This window comes from Phyllobates terribilis, unplaced genomic scaffold (assembly GCF_046119375.1).
Source record: "Phyllobates terribilis strain yellow unplaced genomic scaffold, ASM4611937v1 Scaffold_4__5_contigs__length_816908805, whole genome shotgun sequence".
Classification (NCBI taxonomy): domain Eukaryota; kingdom Metazoa; phylum Chordata; class Amphibia; order Anura; family Dendrobatidae; genus Phyllobates; species Phyllobates terribilis.
Genome location: NW_027362764.1, coordinates 162,634,118 through 162,654,474, shown reverse-complemented (window position 1 = coordinate 162,654,474; position 20,357 = coordinate 162,634,118). Strand labels below are relative to the sequence as shown.

Genomic DNA, 20,357 nt, shown 5'->3' with positions numbered 1-20,357 from the left:
CCAGCCCAGATTTTGCAGCAAATCAACACGTCCATACACTGGTCAATATCAGAACGTCATATATGACAGCACCTATAACCAGGAACAACGAGAGGATGATGCTTAAATATTGCTTATTTATTTATTGAATTAAACATAGATAAAGCCCGTATTAATAAATAAATAAAACTGACAAGTGTTTGCTGTGTGCTCTTTTTTTTTAAAAAATAAATAAAAAAAAGATTGTCACAAGGACTGTTGGTAACTATGTACGTAATGGTTGACTTGGGCACCATCTACTAAAGGAGGGAAGTGTGCATGGGTGAGTAGAACCCCTTGAGGTTGATATGTGGTGTTTATTTTTAAAGATTCATGATATCCTAAAGTCCTCATCAGATCTTCTAGGGAATCAGTCAGCAGGTTTTTGCTATGTGATCTGATGGTGTAAGGGAATAGACTTTGATTCCAGTGATGTATCACTTAGTTTACTGGGTGCAGTAGTTGTGATAGTATCACAGATTTTTCTGCAGAGCTCTGAATGCTGAGCTATGTATAACCTCACCCAAAACACTGATTAGCAGCTTTCTGTGTACAGTGTATATTGCTAGAAAGCTGCTAATCATTGGTGGGTGAGGGGTTGGACCAGGAGGCACAAGACAGCTTGTCCTGCATTCATAATCACCTGTTGATTTAAAATACTGATTTTATTGAAACAGACAAACACAGCCAAGTAAGTCACAAATCGGTGAAATCAAGGTCTCTGTCCCTACATCAGGGTGCTCGCAGATTACGTAGCAAAACCTGCTGACAGAATTCCTTTAAAGGGAATCTGTCATACCCCCTGGGAGTTATCAGACTGCTAATATGGGCATACAGGTGATAGAAATGACGTGCAGGGGAGGGGCGAAATATTTAAATTAAGTATATAGGCTGGCATTTCTTGCCCCCCCCCCTCCCCCGGACGCCAGGCCTAGGAAAAAGGATTTTATAAAAAGCAATTTCACAGCCACAAGACCTCTAATATGGACATACGGGTAAGTATAGATTTACATTTCCATCACCTGTATGCCCATATTAACGGTCTGATATCGCCCAGGGGGGTGACACATTCCCTTTAAGGGATTTGAATGTAGCCGATGACTGTAAATGGTATCAATTGTACTGCAAACAGCAAGCTTCCTGTCACCAGTTATTATATAACATTTTTACCTGGTTGATAACATAACAATAGCTTATTGTCAGAATACATCGTCCATTGATGCATTTATTATCCCTCGATATGGAAGATGTTCCTGTGGTCAGATCAGTTTATAATCTCACTGATTGGATAAGAGGTACAGTAAATTGTATAGGGAAACTGGCCAAGGCACTTACAAAGCTGTTTGTTCTAGACCATCTAATAGCTGCTCTTAGTAAATATCCTATTGATAGCCTCACAGTATATTCTCATAGAGGTTTTTTTATGCAGAATTTTAAGTGGATCCGCTGAAATCTAAATCCGAAAGCACTTGAAATATTAATTTTGAGGTCTTAAAAACTGTGGCACAATAAAACTTTGCTTTAATGCAGAACGTGCAATCTGCACAAAGATAAAAAGTGGAAAACCTCAAATAAAAAAAATAAAAAAATCATTAAGAATAAAATTCTCGCAAGAAGATCTCAAGTTTTTTTTTTTGTTGTTTTTTTTTTTCCTTTCAAACCACATTGGAATTTTCCACATTAAAAGGAAAAACTTCTGTGAACATAACTTTTAATGCGACTGAGCCAAAGCTCTTAAAGTATGAAAAAAAAATTAGTTCTCAGCTCTGAAGCGAGCAGAATATTCCTCATTCTTTGTGGCATGTGTTCTGTAGTGTTAATTTTAGTACTATAATTGAAACCTTTCACATTGGTTAGATTAGGAAACCTTTTAGCATGAGGTTGAATTCTTGTTGTGAATATCACCACAGATACGGATAAACTGCGCTCCGTTCTTTTTGTACAGGTCATTTGTATGTAGGTTTGTGTTTTTTTTGGTTTTTTGGTTTTTTTTTATTTTTGCAGAGGAGTGCACTCCTAATTCACTCATTTATTCAATGCAAGCCACTTTGTCTGCTCTTTACTTTTGCAAAATATTTTTTTTTTACAAATGTACTTGTCTTTCTGAAAATATATATCAGGGTAATTTTGTCTTTTCATAATAGTATTTCCTCACATTCGAGTACTTGAGAAACCATCACTAGTATCCCTTCTTAAAGGGGTTTTCCCACAAACAAAAGTTCATTTTAATCAATAGGTCTTGGAATAATAATAAGTTCCACAATTGGATGAGTTTAACCCCTTTACCCCCGAGGGTGGTTTGCACGTTAATGACCAGGCCAATTTTTACAATTCTGACCACTGTCACTTTATGAAATAATTACTCTGGAACGCTTCAACAGATCCCCTGATTCTGAGATTGTTTTTTTTCATGACATCTTGTACTTCATGATAGTGGTAAAATTTCTTCGATATCACTTGCATTTATTTGTGAAAAAATCGGAAATTTGGCGAAAATTTTGCAATTTTCATGCCCTTAAATCAGGGCATTTGGTGCAATCTGTGATCCGATGTCTTATTTCAGAGACATCCACATTTTTCTTAATATGTAAATGAGCTGTTAAGATCTTTCAACCAGACACTGATCTGTATGAGACTTCACCTCCAGAGTTTATTTTAAATGAAAGGGGCGTAACCATGTTACTAACACAAAACAGTAGAACTGAACTTTGTCTTCTTACAAACACATTTTCTACAGCTCTCACAGCTCTGCTGTGTTGCAATACTATCTGTCTGAGAGATAGAAGCTGAACACATGCTGATGTGTTAGTTATAATCACACACAGCTCTGCAGTCAGATCAGGAGAGCAGAGACCATGTCTCATCTTTCATTTAAAACATTCTCTGGAGGCCGATTCTCATTCAGATCATTGTTCGGCCCATAGCCTGGAACAGCTCATTTACATGGATTTCTCTGGAATAAAACATTTGATCAGATATCAAGGTATCATTTTATTCAGCCTCTTATGACTTACATGTCCACAGAGGGTTCATCCTACTAACAGATTCCCTTAGTAAAGGTTTTGTACCAAGATTGGAAGGTCTACCCTACCTATAGGGTAGGGGTTAACTTCCTGATTGCTCGGAGGCTGGCCGCTGGGATGACCCCAGGAACGGGGCTTCTAAGAGGAATTGGCAAACAATAGTTTCCATGTACATTGTGTATCTTTTGCCCAATCTGCTGATGGGTTAAGGTTATGGGAATCAGATCACTACCGATATTGATGACCTTAATTAATGATGGATCATCTTTAAATATATTGGGCCAGAGAATCCATTTTCTGCTGTTACACCATCTAAGAGGATATAGATAATATAAGCAAAACCAGCAGATAATGGTATGTGACAATTTGGCTCCCGCTGGACTTTGTATCCTCATAAACAAGCTATTGCGCCCTTCTTGCTGGTGACCTGATATTTCTGTGTCTTGGCATCCTCTCAGCGGAGGTTACATCTGTGGAGACTTTGTACTACGCGTCTGTCTCCCTTGCATCACTCCAGGCGTTGTCTCTGCACATCCCCTGTTTATAGCCAATTTAACAATGTGTCCGAATTAAAATATCAGACTTTGAAGTTGTCAGATAGGCTAAAGGCCACAGCTGGGTAACTCTCCATGGGAGGGAGAACTGCCTAATACAATATCGCCACAACTTTTTAATTTTTTTTTTTTTTTAAATATCCGAGATACGGTGACCCTGTGTCAGACCGATGCTGTCACATCATGTCTCCGCTTACAATTTTTTGCAGGAATCTTTACTGACAGTTTAATTGCAGTTATAACTATAACTACGTGGCAATTCACAGACCAGTCACGTCTGCAATTGTGGAAATGGCCGCTTCCATGTTTAGCTCTGTCGCACGAGCTAGGCGCCAGTCGGCACTGTATCATTTGCAAAATGACTTTCCGGTCTGATGCATACTTTAAAGGAACCGGTCATCAGATTTTATACCCCAAAGGAATGGCATCTATATAAAGGCTGATTACATCCATACCTTCATTCTACAAATCTGAGTTTACTTTTCAGGGACATTTATTGTTGAATTGTTACCCAAATGAGCCGCAAGTGCAGTTGGCGATCACCGCACCTACAGCTCTGCAGCCGCTCTTCTCTATGCTGCCTCCTGTCAGTGATTGACAGGCCACTCTTCAGTAACTTGCCCCTCCCGCCTATCAGTCATGCACAATAGGATGCTGATGAATGAGACTGCAAAATATGCAGATCGCTCCAGACACTGACAGTCTTTACTAGGGCAAATGACCTGGGGAAAAAGTAGCAGGAATGAAGACGGTGGTCCGTATCTGGCGGGATCTGATAACTGTGCAGATTGTGCCAGACTCATGACAGTCGTCTTCATCTGGATCTTACTGTGCCTGAAATGAAAGGGAATGACAGCGCTTGTGCTAAATCGCAGGAGGAGAGGCAGCTCACTGAAAGAAGAGTAACCTGTCAATCATCAACAGGAGGCCGTCAGTGAGAAGGAAGAATATAGAAGAGAGGCAACAGAGCTGTTAGTGCAGTGCCGGCCACAGCATTTGCAGCTCATTTGGATAACAATTCGACAATAAATGTCTCTGAAATATACTCCCAGATTCTTAAAATAAACATATGGATATAATCAGCATTACAGTGCCTGAACTTCCTGTTATTTCAGGAAATTAACATGTACATTAGCAGCAATAGACTGACTGAGACCCATCTAATGAGCGTGTGCAAGTGTCCTTGTGAAGGGACGAGGGAGCAAGGTCCTCTGTAATAACACAGGATCAACCTATCAAAATAGGTGATATCAGCTGTGTATAGAAGTGTTACCGGTTATTGTAACCCTGCCTCTGCTGATAAGAAGCCTGCTGAAAACTCTTCCTAAAAGAACCGGACATATGAGTCTAAAATAGCTAAGTGTCCAGTGTAAAAATTGCAAGATTACTAATATAGGTTGTGACATGAAGAACAAAGTGACCATTTTTTTTAACTATACATATAAAGCAAAAAAATAATTTAAACAGTAGGTCATTTTGTGATGAAACTTTCCCTTTAAAATGCTTTTTGTAAAATGGACTCTTATGTGTTGAGGTGAGTGTAACAACCGCAACCTGAAAAATGAGGACAGGCTTACATGTGATATAGGCTGTTCTTTAATGAGAGAAGAACATCTGATAAAGACGAAATTTCAGCCGGACAGTAAAAAGAGCACATTCCTCCTGCATCACAAGCCTGTAATGGGAAACAACTGTCAGAGGTTGGAGATTATCAGAGATGTATCTTTAAAGGGCATTTCCATAAAAAAGTGAAAAGTTTGAGCCTTTTTTTTTTATTTTTAGTTTAGTAATAACTTTGTTTTAATTTTTCTGTGCCTCACCTCACTTTCTCTGCATATGTTCGAGCAATATATTAGTCGCAGAAATTACACCTCATTTCTTGATGCATAGCTCCAGTCTAAAGGCAGGTCTGCAGACAGGACCAGAGATATTGGGACTAGGCTCTTTGTACCTCTCCAGAAGTATCCTGACAGTGGAGTGTAAAACCGTCCATGATTGCCCTATTAGAGTGCTTCAGTCTTGTAGAACAGAGGGCTTCCTACAAGGGCCTCTCTTGCTTTGGCTGACCCAAGCCATTAATGTACTAAAGAATGCTGTAGTCCACCGCTACACAGCATAATGCAAGCAAATAAGGTCGCAATGCCACCCGCAATGTTCTGCAAAAAGTCAGAACCATTTGGATATGTTTGTCGTGGTACTCTGCAGGTCACAAAGCAACCCCATTCATTTGCACCATGCTTCAATCTAGCATCGATCTTTAGCTGTTCAGCCTATGTTACAGCCAAAGTCTACATGTGTCCCCGGCCTTAATATGTAAAGTGGAAGTTGGGTGCATTGGTTACAGAGACAACAGCAGTCACTTATATACTGTATTGTGCTGCATATAATGTTCTCATGCATCATCCCTCCCTATTTGTATCATTTAGTGGTACCATTATTGAATCCTAGGGCCGCTATGTTGTGGTTTAGTGTTTTTCTTGGTGCATTTTTCTCATTGTTACATTTTGCACAACATACCCATTGGGCACTCTGTGGCAAAATTTACGTTGGACATACTCCGTAAGTAGAAGACAAATTCTCCTTTTTTTTTTATAGTTGGCGATCTCTCTGCAGTTGTTTCATCCACTAATGGTACAGAGAAGGATAGAGACAATCAATAAAACCTAAGCAGCGTTAACGGGGCTTCCAGGGGAGCTCAGCTGGTGCTTCCTTTAAACCACGAGTACCTTGAGCCAAGAGATAATCTCCAGCCCCAGGTGTGAGTATTGGCTTTCTGTTATGTTCTGCTACCAGAGCTAAGGAAAGAGAGGAGATCTGTCCCTACGATAGAACTCAGCTGAATCCCTACGATGTAACAGGGAACCTGATCCTGCGATCAGACCTGCTAAAGTCCTAAGCTAGTCTGTACGGAGACCTATAGATGTGGGGAAGGAATCCCTACAAGTACTAAGGACTGGGAGGAAAATGGGACACCTCCTAACAGAAATAGTAGCAGACAGACGAACAAACAAAATATATAGAACATAGAGGTCCGTAGACCAAGCAAACTAACAGAGTTAGATACAGAGCACAGGCTAGCTAGAAAGTAGTTATACAATGAAGTCCAGCAAAGCCAGAAGGGCGGAGCAGGATTAAATAGGCCAACAAGGTCATGTGACCAGCAAAGGAAAAAACCTAAGAGCAAGGTTCTAACACTTTCTAGTTATCACCGTCCTGTGGTGCTTTGTTTCATGGTTCAGATGCCGTGCAGAAGAGCATTGCTCATTTACATCGTTGTCATATATTTCCAAGGATCACATGAATGTCAGGGAAATGTCAGCTGTCGAAGTGCTCTTTTATGGCAGGTTATGATCTGGATAATCCTAAGGGCATTGATCTACTGGTTAAAAGGTGATATATACTGCTCAAAAAAATAAAGGGAACACTCAAATAACACATCCTAGATCTGAATGAATGAAATATTCTCATTGAATACTTTGTTCTGTACAAAGTTGAATGTGCTGACAACAAAATCACACAAAAATCATCAATGGAAATCAAATTTATTAACCAATGGAGGCCTGGATTTGGAGTCACCCCCAAAATTAAAGTGGAAAAACACACTACAGGCTGATCCAACTTTGATGTAATGTCCTTAAAGCAAGTCAAAATGAGGCTCAGTATTGTGTGTGGCCTCCACGTGCCTGTTTGACCTCACTACAACGCCTGGGCATGCTCCTGATGAGGTTGCGGATGGTCTCCTGTGGGATCTTCTCCCAGACCTGGACTAAAGCATCCGCTAACTCCTGGACAGTCTGTGGTTGGTGGATGGAGCGAGACATGATGTCCCAGATGTGCTCAATCGTATTCAGGTCTGGGGAACGTGTGGGCCAATCCATAGCTTCAATGCCTTCATCTTGCAGGAACTGCTGACACCCTCCAGCCACATGAGGTTTGGCATTGTCCTGTATTAGGAGGAACCCAGGGCCAACTGCACCAGCATATGGTCTCACAAGGGGTCTGAGGATCTCATCTCGGTACTTAATAGCAGTCAGGCTACCTCTGGCGAGCACATAGAGGGCTGTGCGACCCTCCAAAGAAATTCCACCCCACACCATTACTGACCCACTGCCAAACCGACCATGCTGAAGGATGTTGCAGGCAGCAGATTGCTCTCCACGGCGTCTCCAGACTCTGTCACGTCTGTCACATGTGTTCAGTGGGAACCTGCTTTCATCTGTGAAGAGCACAGGGCGCCAGTGGCGACTTTGCCAATCCTGGTGTTCTGTGGCAAATGTCAAGCATCCTGCACGGTGTTGGGCTGTGAGCACAAACCCCATCTGTGGACGTCGGGCCCTCATACCACCCTCATGGAGTTTGTGCAGAGACATGCACATTTGTGGCCTGCTGGAGGTCATTTTGCAGGGCTCTGACTGTGCTCCTCCTGTTCCTCCTTGCATAAAGGTCGAGGTAGCGGTCCTGCTGCTGTGTTGTTGCCCTCCTACGGCCCCCTCCACGTTTCCTGGTGTACTGGCCTATCTCCTGGTAGTGCCTCCAGCCTCAGGACACTACGCTGACAGACACAGCAAACCTTCTTGCTCAGCTCACATTGATGTTCCATCCTGGATGAGCTGCACTACCTGAGCAACTTCTGTGGGTTGTAGAGTCCCTCTCATGCTACCACGAGTGTGAAAGCACAACCAACATTCAAAAGTGACCTAAACATCAGCCAGAAAGCATTGGTACTGAGATGTGGTCTGTGGTCCCCACCTGCAGAACCACTCCTTTATTGAGGGTGTCTTGATAATTGTCAATAATTTCCATCTATTGTCTATTCCATTTGCACAACAGCATGTGAAATTGATTGTCAATCAGTGTTGCTTCCTAAGAGGACAGTTTGATTTCACAGAAGTTTGATCTACTTGGAGTTATATTCTGTTGTTTAAGTGTTCCCTTTATTTTTTTGAGCAGTGTATTTTGACCGCACAACACTATTATGGACCGTGTTACCAGATGTCAGTAAATGTGGTTGTCCAGAATGACTCTGCTGCTCTGTGAGTTCAAAGTAAATAAATTGATTTACGAGTTTCGGCATACTTGTCTACGCTGACATCAGTGAGATAAAGTATGGTGCAACAAAATCATATTTATCAGTATATGGGTTACAACCCAAACGTAGATCTACTGTCTTTGGTTACTGTACTTTCTGGCAACTTGTTCTCATTTAGAAGGTAATATAGACAATCTGCAAATCAATTAATTAAAAAAAGTCAACACATTCTAAGAATAGAGGGGAAAGCTAGTTCCAGGACCTGTATTACTGGCAGAATGCTGACGAAGACTAACTGCTTACTGAAAGAGTTGATGGCAACATTCATAGGATGATCATTAGGAGAATTCTTCATCATATTAATTTTGTTTATGCACCAAACTTGTGGCTGATAATATTATGATTTTTGACAGGCTGAGTGAACCAACAGGTGCACTTTAATTCCCAAAAAGTGCATTTGACATTTTAATTAAACTTTATGGATTGATCACATGATTTGTCTTCAGGTGCACAGAGCTACCCTGGCTCTCGACTTCTTGCTTGCCAGGTGATGCGCCACTGGCCTGAACTGTGCACTTTCTCATGGTGTTGGCCAAGGCAGCGTTGTCTCTGCAGCATCAGTGGAGTGCAGGCACTCTGAAACTGGCTAGATCCAGTCATCCAGCCAGCTTCAGAGAAACATTTGTAGGTATAGAAAAGAGTTTGCAAGCGTATGCTTCTTGCCTATAAAACCGGCCACCGTTTATAGACTCTTCAGCACGTGGCTCCAGGGCTGGACTCTGCTCCCTTCTCCACTGGCCACCGCCCTTTTCTGCAATGTCAAGTTTACAAATTGGCCAGCTACTCCAGTGACATCAACACTCAAGGCCTCTGTGTCTGAGTATTTACTAAGCCTTGTGTTTGTTACCTTTTTGGGTTTGTTCAAACAGTTTACTCAGCTGGAATCATCTCTTGAAACTCCTGTTTGCTTCTACAATCTGCATTTGTTTCCTGGCTGTGACCTACTATTCAATATATCGTTTGCTGTAAGCATATCAAATTCCTTTCTAGCGAATGTTCACGTTACTATTTCTGCTGCAACAGAGTGTATCTTCTCTATAAACAATTTTCCACTTTATCTCTTTTGCAGTGGCTATCCATTGTTTGCTTATTAACCCTTCATCTGCTGAAAGCACTACGAACTTACCTCTGGGCTAGTTCCAATTCCCAAATGCTGCAGCTATTCCTGGAGTTTTTATACATCTTGGTTTTCTGTACTTGGTTACTCCCCTGCGCTGTGTCTTCTGGTGTGTCCTGCTATGCTTGTCTGCCTGCTGTCCTGTTTCTCACTGTCCAACGTGCCATCTGGCATCTTTCTCGGCCTGTGTGTTCATCCTGTGCTGCAGCTTAGTGAAACCACCTCACCGGATAAGCCATAACATTTACTCATTCATGATGATGAGAAAATCCATTTTAAAAACTACTTTGACCCTGAAAGAAAATACAGGCAACAAATTAGACTCCAGATTAAATCCAAAGTCCCATGCACAGTCCTCTGCTTGGACATGCAGTTTTTTTTCAGTTCTTTCTAGCTCTGAATGCAACATTCAGTTGCAGGGGCCAACTGATTTTGGAGGAGTCTCCTCGATATTTTCAATGTTTGCATGTTTTGTCTACAGTGACATTCCGTTTAGTTTTTTGATCCCATGGAAATTTGGACTATTAATCGAACTTTATTTTCTATAAGATTTAACAAAGATTGTGCAAGAATTTCCTGAGCCCCCACTGTTCCTGTTCTATCAAATCCCAAGTTCCTTCTATGTCTTCTGTGCCCATCTTAACAGACCGTAAATGCCAATCATTTGCCATAGCTGTGATCTGTCACCCATTGGCACTTATCTGACCTGTAATAAGGGCATACAGGTGATAGAAATGTAAATCTATACCTGCCTGTATGCCTCATATTCGGGGTCTTGTTGCTGTGAAATGTCTTTTTATTCCTACAAGCTTCTGATGCTTCCAGACCCAGGGCCTGCAAGAAATCCCCGCCTCCTGTGGTAATTACAATGTTTCCCACCTCCCCTGCATGTCAGTGCCCAGATTTGGCCGTGGCAACTGCATGTCACAGCACTGTGATGTGCAGGGGAGGTGGGAAACATTATAATTCACACAGGAGGTTGGGATTTCTTCCTGGCCCCGACCCGCAAGCATCAGAAACTTGATTGAATAAAAAGACATTTTACAGCAACAAGACATCTAATATGAGGCATACAGGTAGGTATAGATTTACATTTCTTTCACCTGTATTCCCATATTAGAGGTCACATAAGTGCCAGGGGGTGACAGATTCCCTTTAACACCCGGATAAGACCTTTTAAATTGACACTATCCCATATTATGCTTGCAATGATTGATAAATCTGCTTCATTATCTTTCAATAAACCAAAGATCACTAATGTAATGAATAAAGGAATAATATTGCTGGCTTCTGACTACTGGCACCTTTAAAACACTGATTTTTGCAATACTTAAGCAGTCAGCCATATCACTTGTCAATGTTGACAAATGCTCTTACGTCTCCCTGAAGCTGATAGAGGAATTACAAGCAGAATTTCCGTTGTTCTTGTCAGAGTTCTTGAATTACCCTTTTGTGTGGTTCCAGTACAAAGAACAGCACCTAAATAGACATTAATGGGAAATAAATGTCACTTTAAGAGTAAGGTCTCAATGTTAAATGAATGCCACAGTGATCTGGAAACGACATTGTGACGATTACTTGATCATGGCTATAAAAATATCATTAGATTAGGGTTATGGCAAAGATGGGCTTTTGAGCTAGCCTAACGAATCCTAGGGCTAATTTAATTTTTCTTAGGAACCTATTAGAATGTTAAAGCAAATGTGAGGCCCATTGAAGCACCAGAGTAAGCAAAGCAGCTGCTGGCTCAGCGTTTCAGCACCCTCCCCGACTTCATGCTTGATAAATTAAACCATGTGAGTGCCACTATTGTGGTGTGTTTTTTTTTTTTTTTTTTTTTTTTTTTTTTTTTAAGAATCCGTTTGTGTACACTATTGCAGGTGAGCACCACCAGTCTTAAAAAAAAAAAAAAAAAAAAAAAAGCACTCCCATCAAACTTTTTTATTCTCTTAATATACAGTATTGCATTCATCATATTTATAGCACTGTGTACTTTAGAATTGCTCATTATCCCTTTCTACTCAGCTAAGGCTGCGTGCCCACTATGCGTTCTTCAAGCTTTTTTGCCACGGAATTTCCGCAGCAAAAATTCTTAAATGCTTGGTAATACATGCCCCAATGATAATCTGCATGTGCTGTGCACATGCTGCGGAAATTTCCGCTGCAGATTATCATTGCGGAAAAATCCGCAGCGTGTCCATTATTGCGGAAACGCTGCGTAATTGCCGCCATTGACTTGCTTTGAATCGCATAATATCCGCTTGACTACATGTACACATGTGGATATTAAGCGATTCAATGCGCGGATGGCACCCGGGTCTGGAGAAGAGGAGACTCTCCTCCAGACCTGGGTATCATAGTAACTGTTAAAAAAAAAAAAAAAAAAAGAAAAGAATTTAAAATAAAAAATAAACATTATACTCCCGTTCTGATGTCATTTAGTCATGTGACAAGTCACTCGACCGCTGACGTCGGCGTTCGCGTGATCTGTCACGTGACTAAATTACGTCATGGAAGGTCCTTTTACATCACAGCGAGCCACCGGGGAGCTAGGACGCACCGGAGAGAATACCGGGCGCCATCAGAAGGGGAGTATAATGTTTATTTCTTTATTTTTTGCAGTTTTTATTCTTTTTTTAACTATTAACTTGGTCACAATAAATAGATCCATGCCGGTTGCATGGATTTATATAGTGTGACCAAGTTGTCAAGCACTTTCCAAATGATGTTAAAATCACTTGGAAAAGCGCTTGATAACCCGCATGTGAAGAACGCTTGACAAACGCTTCTACCTCGCAGGAGAAACGTCTGTAAAATCCGCATGTGTTTTTCCTGCCAGGGAGATGCAGAAAAAATGCGGAGCATTTCTGCTTCGTGGGCACTTAGCCTAATTCTTCTCTTTTCTCTGTTCTGTGTAGAAACAGGAAGTCTCTTGTCCCTGCATTTATCATTCCCCTCTTCAACTCCTGACCCAGCTGCTCCCTTCTGCCCCTGCCATTGGCTTTTGCAGTGACTGATGAGTCATGCAGGGAAAACTGACCTCCTGTTTCTACACAGAGCTTAGAAGGATTCAGCTAGTCAGTTTTTAATTATGTGATGCCATAGGCCTAATGGAAAACAGAAGAATTAGCTGGGTAGAAAGGCAAAATGAGCAATTGTAAGTACACAGTGCTTTATAATATAATTGTAATATATTAAAGGGAACCTGTCATGTCCTATCTACTATGTAAACTGCCCTCATAGCATTGTTAGTGATGCAATGTGTATTACACGCTTTTTTCATTAAAATTGGTGCAAATATAATGAGTATATGACATTTTATATACTTATAAGCCTACATGCTCATTCAATCATAGGGGTCTAATCCTCATATTCAGTCATGGGCGGGTCTACATTTAGTCAGGGCTAGCACCGCCCACATATTTGAATTTTGCTCCCGGCGAGCGCTGAAGTTATGTGGCGCTTGCGCAGTATGAGATGGTCAGGCAGTAAAGCTTCCAGCGCTGGGAGCCGGGCGGCGAGACCGTGTAGCTACCAGCTTCGCTGCGCATGCTCTATGATGATTATTTTTATGCACTTTGCGATTTATCCATTTAACTTTGGGTATTTGTGTATTGTGCTTTTGTCTTTGTTTTTTTCTGTCTAAAGGCCTTATGTGAACATGCATTTACACTTTGCATGCACACCAATTTACGTTTCAGTTCAGACTCTCAGGTTTTTTCTATGCGATATGATGAGTTTCCAGCAGGGAACTTCACTGCGCGGGGAGCAGCTCGTCATAGCGCATGCGCAGTGAAGCTGGAAACTACACAGCCTCGCTGGGCACACGCGGCTCCCAGCGCTGGAAGCTTTACTGCCTGGCCGTGTCATATTGCACAAGCGCCACATAACTTCAGAGCTCACCAGGAGCAAAATTCAAATATGTGGGCGGCGCTAGTGTGACAACTTGGTCACGCTATATAAATCCATGCAACCGGCATGGATTTATATAGTGTGACCAAGTAATAGTTAAAAAAAAAAAAAAAAAAAAGAATGGTAAAAAATAAAGATTATGCTTTCCTTCCGATGGCCCCCGGGTGTTTTCTCCGCTCCGTCCGGTTTGTTGTATCGGTTGTGTTTAAGTGACGTCATTGAGCCTTGTGACTGGTCACGCGACCGCCGACGTCAGCGGTCGCGTGACCTGTTAGATGACTAAATGACGTCATGGCAGGTCCTTCACACCACTGCGACCCATACAACAGACCGGACGCATTGCTGAGGAGGCCGGGGGCCATCAGAAGGTAAGTATAATGTATTTTTTTATTTTAAATTCTTTTTTTAACAGGTTCTATGGTACCTGGGTCTGGATGAGAGTCTCCTCTTCTCCAGACCCGGGTACCATCCGCACATAGAATCGCTTAATATCCGTGTGTGCAAATGTGCTGACACGGATAATATGCAAGTCAATGGCGGCGATTACGCTGCGTGTGCACAAAATTAATGGGCATGCTGCGGATTTTTCCGCAGTGATAATCCGCAGCGGAAATTTCCGCAGCATGTTCACAGCACATGCGGATTATCATTTGGGACCATGGGGCACGTATTACCAAGCGTTTTTAAGTGTTTTCGCTGCGGAAATTCCGCTGCAAGAACGCTTGAAAAACGCATAGTGGGCACGCAGCCTTACTAACAGCTCTCAAACATCTCGCTCCATTCAGCTCTGCTCTTTGTTCACCTACCTCTTGCCTGCAGCTTAACATATAATGTCTGCTTTACATAAGAGCCGTGATATATTAGATGAGCCATTAAACTTTTATGAAACTCCTCTCAATTGCTGTCTTTACTATCTGTGAGTACTGTATTATTTTTATAAGATCAGCCTGTCTCCCTTGTCTCCTGCTCGTAGGAGCGGACAGAGAAAAACCTATCGCAAGCAGAAGGCAGACAAAGTGAGCCTGTATCACATTGAGACTCTGCAGTGAGTGTTAGTGGATAACAGTGAAATTAAATAATAAGTTTTAGTTAACAAGTTGTAATTTATTATGTGTTGTTCATCTGAGGTTGTATTTACCTAATTTTACCACCTGTTAGTTCATATCTTATACTGTAGATCGGTATACGTCGGTATTACCAGTTTTACTCTGTGGATTTATTTTCAGGACATGTTTGGGATTTATCATGCTCAATTATTGATCCCTTGGGCTTTTCTTGTTTTCATATGTACAAGTGGTGCAGGGTGTCCCCTGCTTTGGTGGACAGATGCATGGCTTAGCAGGTTTTATCACGTACGACTTATAGGTCAATCTTTTACGCGGCAAACTTCTGAGGTGCAAAGATTAATTTCATAAGAACTATAACCTTGCCATAAGTTCAAAGATTTTGCTTGAAATTTGAAATCATTTCAACTGTTGTATTCTGTGCAATTTAAGGAATAAGGCTATGTGCACACGAAGCATTTTTGATGTGTTTTCGTGGCGGTTTTCACGCCATGGAAACACTGCGAAACCACTTGTTAATAGGTCTGCCAGCTATAGTAATTTTAATCCTGATGTGCTGTGCACATTATGCGGAAATTTCCTCTCAGGATTACCATTGTGGAAAAAAAAGCAGCATGACCATTGTTCGGCCGTTTCCGCTGTAAATTCGTGCCCATTGACTTGAATTGAACCGCAGCAAAACCGCAGGTATAATGTCTATACCTGTGGATTTGCTGCGTTTCAATTAAAGCCAATGGGCGCGCATGTGCACCGGAAACGCGCTGCGTGTGGTACCCGGGTCGGGAGAGGAGGACTGCTACTCCTCTCATTCAACCGCCGCTCCAGCTGATAACAGCGAGAGTGGCGTGGCTGGGGGGAGCAGAAGTCTGCTCTGCCCAGCCCGCGGTTAAAAAAAAAAAAAAAAGAAAGAAAAGTAAAAATTAAAAAAAGCAAACCTTATACTCAACTGTCCAGCGACCCCCTGTGTACTCCTGGTCCCCGACGGCGGTCTGATGCTTCCGGCAGCTGGCGGTACACTGAGGGGAGCGGGCTCGCTCCCAGCAGTGTTACTGAGCTGCCAGGACCTGCAGTCACGTGACCGTTCAGCTGATGAACCCCAGTGACCTCACTCCTGCAGCAGCATGTATACTAACGGGCGATTTTACACCCCTGTCAGTATACAGTGCTGTCTTCTACAGCAGTGACATCAGTGATTGCTGATGTCACTGCTGTAGAAGTGACCCAGATTGCCAATCTGGGACAATCGTTGGCGGTACGTGAACTGCGTCATTGACGGCGGACTGGTGAGGGATATGGTTGTTTCTTATTTTACGTTTTGTTTTTTTTCAGAAGATTAAGGGATTCGAGGACAGAGGGTAATAAAATAAATAAATAAAAATTGTAGAACCGCGTGTTTTTTATTTCATTAAAATACTTTATTCTGGCCGTGTCTTTTATTGAAAAAGCGGCGACCATTTTACTACGCGCTTAGTAATGGAGGGCGTCTTATATACGGGGGCTAGTATTCATGGCCCCTTCCCTGGCTATTAATATCAGCCCGCAGCTGTCTGTTTAGCCTTTTTTTGGTTAGATTCATTGGGAGACCCTACTTCATTTTTTTTCTGTGGTCCCCCTGTAATCTAGCCAGTAAAGGCTAAACAAACAGCTGTGGGCTGATATTGATAGCCAGGGAACATTGTTGACTAATGGCCCTTTCCCCAGCTACTAGTATCAGACCCCAGCGGTCGTCTTTCCCTCTGCTGGTTATGAAAATGATGCGGGAGTCTTTTTTTTTTTTTTAATTTTAGGCTCTGTGCCCACGATCTGGACGTAGCAGCGCTTTGGACGCATATTTTTGCTGCGTCCAAAATGTTCCATTCTATTGAACACAAGTAAATCCACATGTGTTCACTGAGCCATGCGGATTTACTGCATTCAATACATTATAGTGGTCAAATTTCTGTTGCGGAGACTAGCGACTCCACAAAAGAACTTTACATGCTGCGGTCCTGAAAGACGTGCCGCATGTCAGTGTCCACGGGTGATTCGCAGCCTCTGATGCACGCATAGTGGACATGGGATTTCTAGAGATCCCATCCACTATGCTATAACATTTGGCCGCTGAGGGTTTGACGCTGTATAAACACGCAGCGTCAAACCTGCAGCGGCTCCTGATTGTGGCCACGTACCCAAACTCACCCGCAGCATGTCAATTTCTGTAGCCGACACGCTAATCTCCGCTGAAAATTTTGACCGATTTAAGTGTCATTAGATGCGGTGGATTCACATTTACCAACATCAAAAGTCTGGCATTAGAACACCGCGTTTTGAAAGCAGCAAAAATATACTGCATCCAAAGCGCTGCTGAGTGCTGATCGGGGGGATGTAGGGGCTAATGAAACAGCTGTGAGCTGTTAATTATAGCCAGGGACCATGTTTGCAAATGGCACCTTCCTAGGCTAAAAATAGCAGCTCGAAGCTGCCGCATAAATTCAATAGAAATGCTAATGAAGATTGGGTGAATGGGACTAGCTGACACCTAGCTGTTTTGTTTGGTTATGACAAGGTGTGAATCAGACCTTTTCATGACCAAACCTGATTAAAGTGAAGTAAAGCGTTAAATAAAAACAGACACAGAGCTAACTCTTTATATGAAATACAACAGACACATTCTTTAATCATTTAAATTAACCAATATACTCACCCAGTTCTGAAGGTAATCCAAGGGTTTAAGCAATGTCCCACCAAATATCTTTATTTAGCTCCAAAAAGCATTCATTGATGTACAAAAACGCTTCAAAAAATGCTGCAAAATCACGGCAAAACAGCAGCGTTTTTCCACAGCATTTTTCCTGCCAATGAGATGCAGAAACGCTCAGAAAATTTCTGCTTCAAATCCTGAACGTGCACACATAGCCTAAAGGTAAATAGGAAAAGATCTACAGAAATGGATAGCTACAATAAAGGACAGACTAAGCATTAGAAATTATTTTACTGTTCTGTTATAGAAATCTAGAAATGGATTAATGAAAATGAATCTGTCAAGTGATGCACATAAACAATGCCCGAAAGACCCCTTTAACTGCCATGGCATTCATTGGGTTTCCATCATGGTGTTTGGCATTTACCAGGAATGTGTTACAACTTGTCCTTATTGAATGCATAGTGAAGCTGTCCCTTTTGTTAATGCAGGATTAATTGAAGGCGTCATCACCATTGTGTCACAGGACTGGGACGTCGCTGAGGATTGTTGCTCTCCTGTATGTAATGCAGTAACTGGTGTTGATCTTTCTCAATACTGGTGAAGTAGAGCTGCTGGTCTCATCCTGGTAAGTTACACTGTAAATGTCTTTTATAATCCAACAGATTGTGTGGTTAATAAACAGCCTTAATGCACTTGTAATTTACAGACGTTTGCAACTTTTGAACATTTAGAACACTGTTTTATGGACAAGTATATGTTCTGACATTAAGGCCGTGGACCAACTACATACTTTAATGACTTTGTGCACAACAGGCTGGACATCTCCATCTAAAGAGTTCCTGAGGCTGTGTGCCCACGATGCGTTTTTTAAGCGTTTCCGCAGCGGCAAATCCGCTGCAGAAACGCTCAAAAACGCTTGGTAGAAGGTCTGCCATGTTCCCCAATGATAATCCGTATGTGCTGTGCACATGCTGCGGAAATTTCCGCTACGAATTATCATTGCAGAAAAGTACGCAGCACTACCAATTATTTTGCGGAAGCGCAGCGTTTTCACCGCCATTGACTTGCATTGGAATTCACATCACTGCATCTGTACATGCGGAATCCATTCTTTTCAGTGTGTGGATGGTACCCGGGTCTGGAGAAGAGGAGACTTTCCTCCTGACCCGGGTATCATAGTACCTGTAAAAAAAAAAAAAAAAAGACTAAAATAAAAAATACTATACTTACCTTCTGATGGCCCCCGGTGTCTTTGTCTTGGCTTGCCGGCAGATCGTGGTGGACTCAAGGACCTGCCATGACGTCATTTAGCCATGTGACGGGTCACACAACCGCTGGCGTCGGCAGGTCCTTTAGTGTACCTCGAGCTGCCGGCAAGCGAGACGCATCGAATAAAGACACTGGGGGCCATCAGAAGGTAAGTATATATTTATTTTTTTATTTTTTACCATTCTTTTCGGTCACACTATATAAATCCATGGATTTATATAGTGTGACCAAGTTGTCAAGCACTTTCCAAGTGATGCTAAAATCGCTTGAAAAGAGCTTGACAACCCGCATGCGAAAATGCATGTGAAGAACGCTTCACATCCGCATGTCCCTGGCAGGAAAACGCATGTACAATCCGCATGTACAATCCGCATGCGTTTTTTCTGCCAGGGAGATGCAGAAACGCTCAGGAAAAAATTCAGAGCATTTCCGCATCGTGGGCACATGGCCTAAGAAAAGCTTCAGTTTAATATTTTAGTTCATGCTCCTAAGGTTTGCTTTGCATGATTTTAATATCTGATCGATGGGGGTGCGACACCCTGGACCACTAGCTGATTGCGACTCCTGCTGATCCTGGATGTATACATTGTATGGCGCCAAAACATCACAGATATGTAAACTAGGTAGTGGGTGTTGTTGGGTACTGCAGCTATGTTCTAATTGAAATGTGGAACCGTAGTGCCTGAGAGCGGACACTGCAGAATGTACAGAGACGCGTTGTTGTGGCTCAATACATCTGGCTGCATTTGGAGCTGTAAGCCACTGATATGATCTGATATTAAAGAGGTTGTCCCCTTTCAAAACATTTTTTCCTATAAGTTTTGCTACTAGTAAAAAAAAACAAACTGTTTTTTACTCACCCTCCCCGGGTCCAGGGCTCTAGCCTCCGCCACTGCTACGTGTGTCACTCGTACTTTTTCCAGCTTCAGTGTCACCTCTAATCTGTACGGTTCAATTGGAAAATTAAAATTAGCAAGCTTTACCCACTATTTCTTGCAGAAGCTCTCCAAATCTATTAGATTGCGAGGGCCTCTCCTGTGTACTGCGCCCTCTACAGGTCAGCACAGATTATCAAATGAATTCATCTCTGGGCTCTGCCTGGGTCATTCCAAACCTTTTTATCCCTCTTGGGAAGCCATTCTTTTGTCGATTAGGATGTATGCTTAGGATCCTTCTTTTGCTGAAAGTTAAAATTCCTCTTTTTCTTTAGTCTTTTACCAGAGGTCTGAAGGTTTTGTTGCAAAATTGACTGATATTTGGAACTGTTCATAACTCACTTCACCTTGAATAAAGCCCCAGTTCCATCTGCTAAAAGAAAAAATGACCACTAAACATAATGCTGCGTCCAACATGCTTCACTGTGGGTATGGTGTTATTTTGGTGGTGGACATTGTTGACTTTGCAGCAAATATACCTTTTGGAATTATGGCCAGAAACCTCAACCCTTGTCTCGTCAGACCATAACACATTTCTCCACATACTTTTGGCCGACTTATTATAGGTTTTGGCAAAACCTAGCCAACTTGAATGTTTTTCTTTGTAAGTAAAAGGCTTTCGTCTTGCCACTTTACCCCAGAGGCCAAACGTGAGATTGTTGTCACATAAAGTACACAGCCAGTGCTTGCCAG

The 20,357-nt window shown here is 42.1% G+C and overlaps 1 protein-coding gene across 4 annotated transcripts in view; it reads left to right on the top strand.

Moving 5' to 3' along the window:
- Window positions 1-20,357, top strand: part of OSBPL3 (oxysterol binding protein like 3) — a 186,645-nt gene that overhangs the window by 20,732 nt on the left and 145,556 nt on the right. For 3 of the 4 annotated variants that reach the window (XM_073677873.1, XM_073677877.1, XM_073677872.1), the window contains exon 2: window positions 17,949-18,085. The exons of the other annotated variant lie outside the window; for it this stretch is intronic. The gene's annotated coding sequence lies outside the window, so the exon portion shown is untranslated. The remainder of the gene's footprint in view (window positions 1-17,948; window positions 18,086-20,357) is intronic. 4 annotated transcript variants of the gene reach the window in all.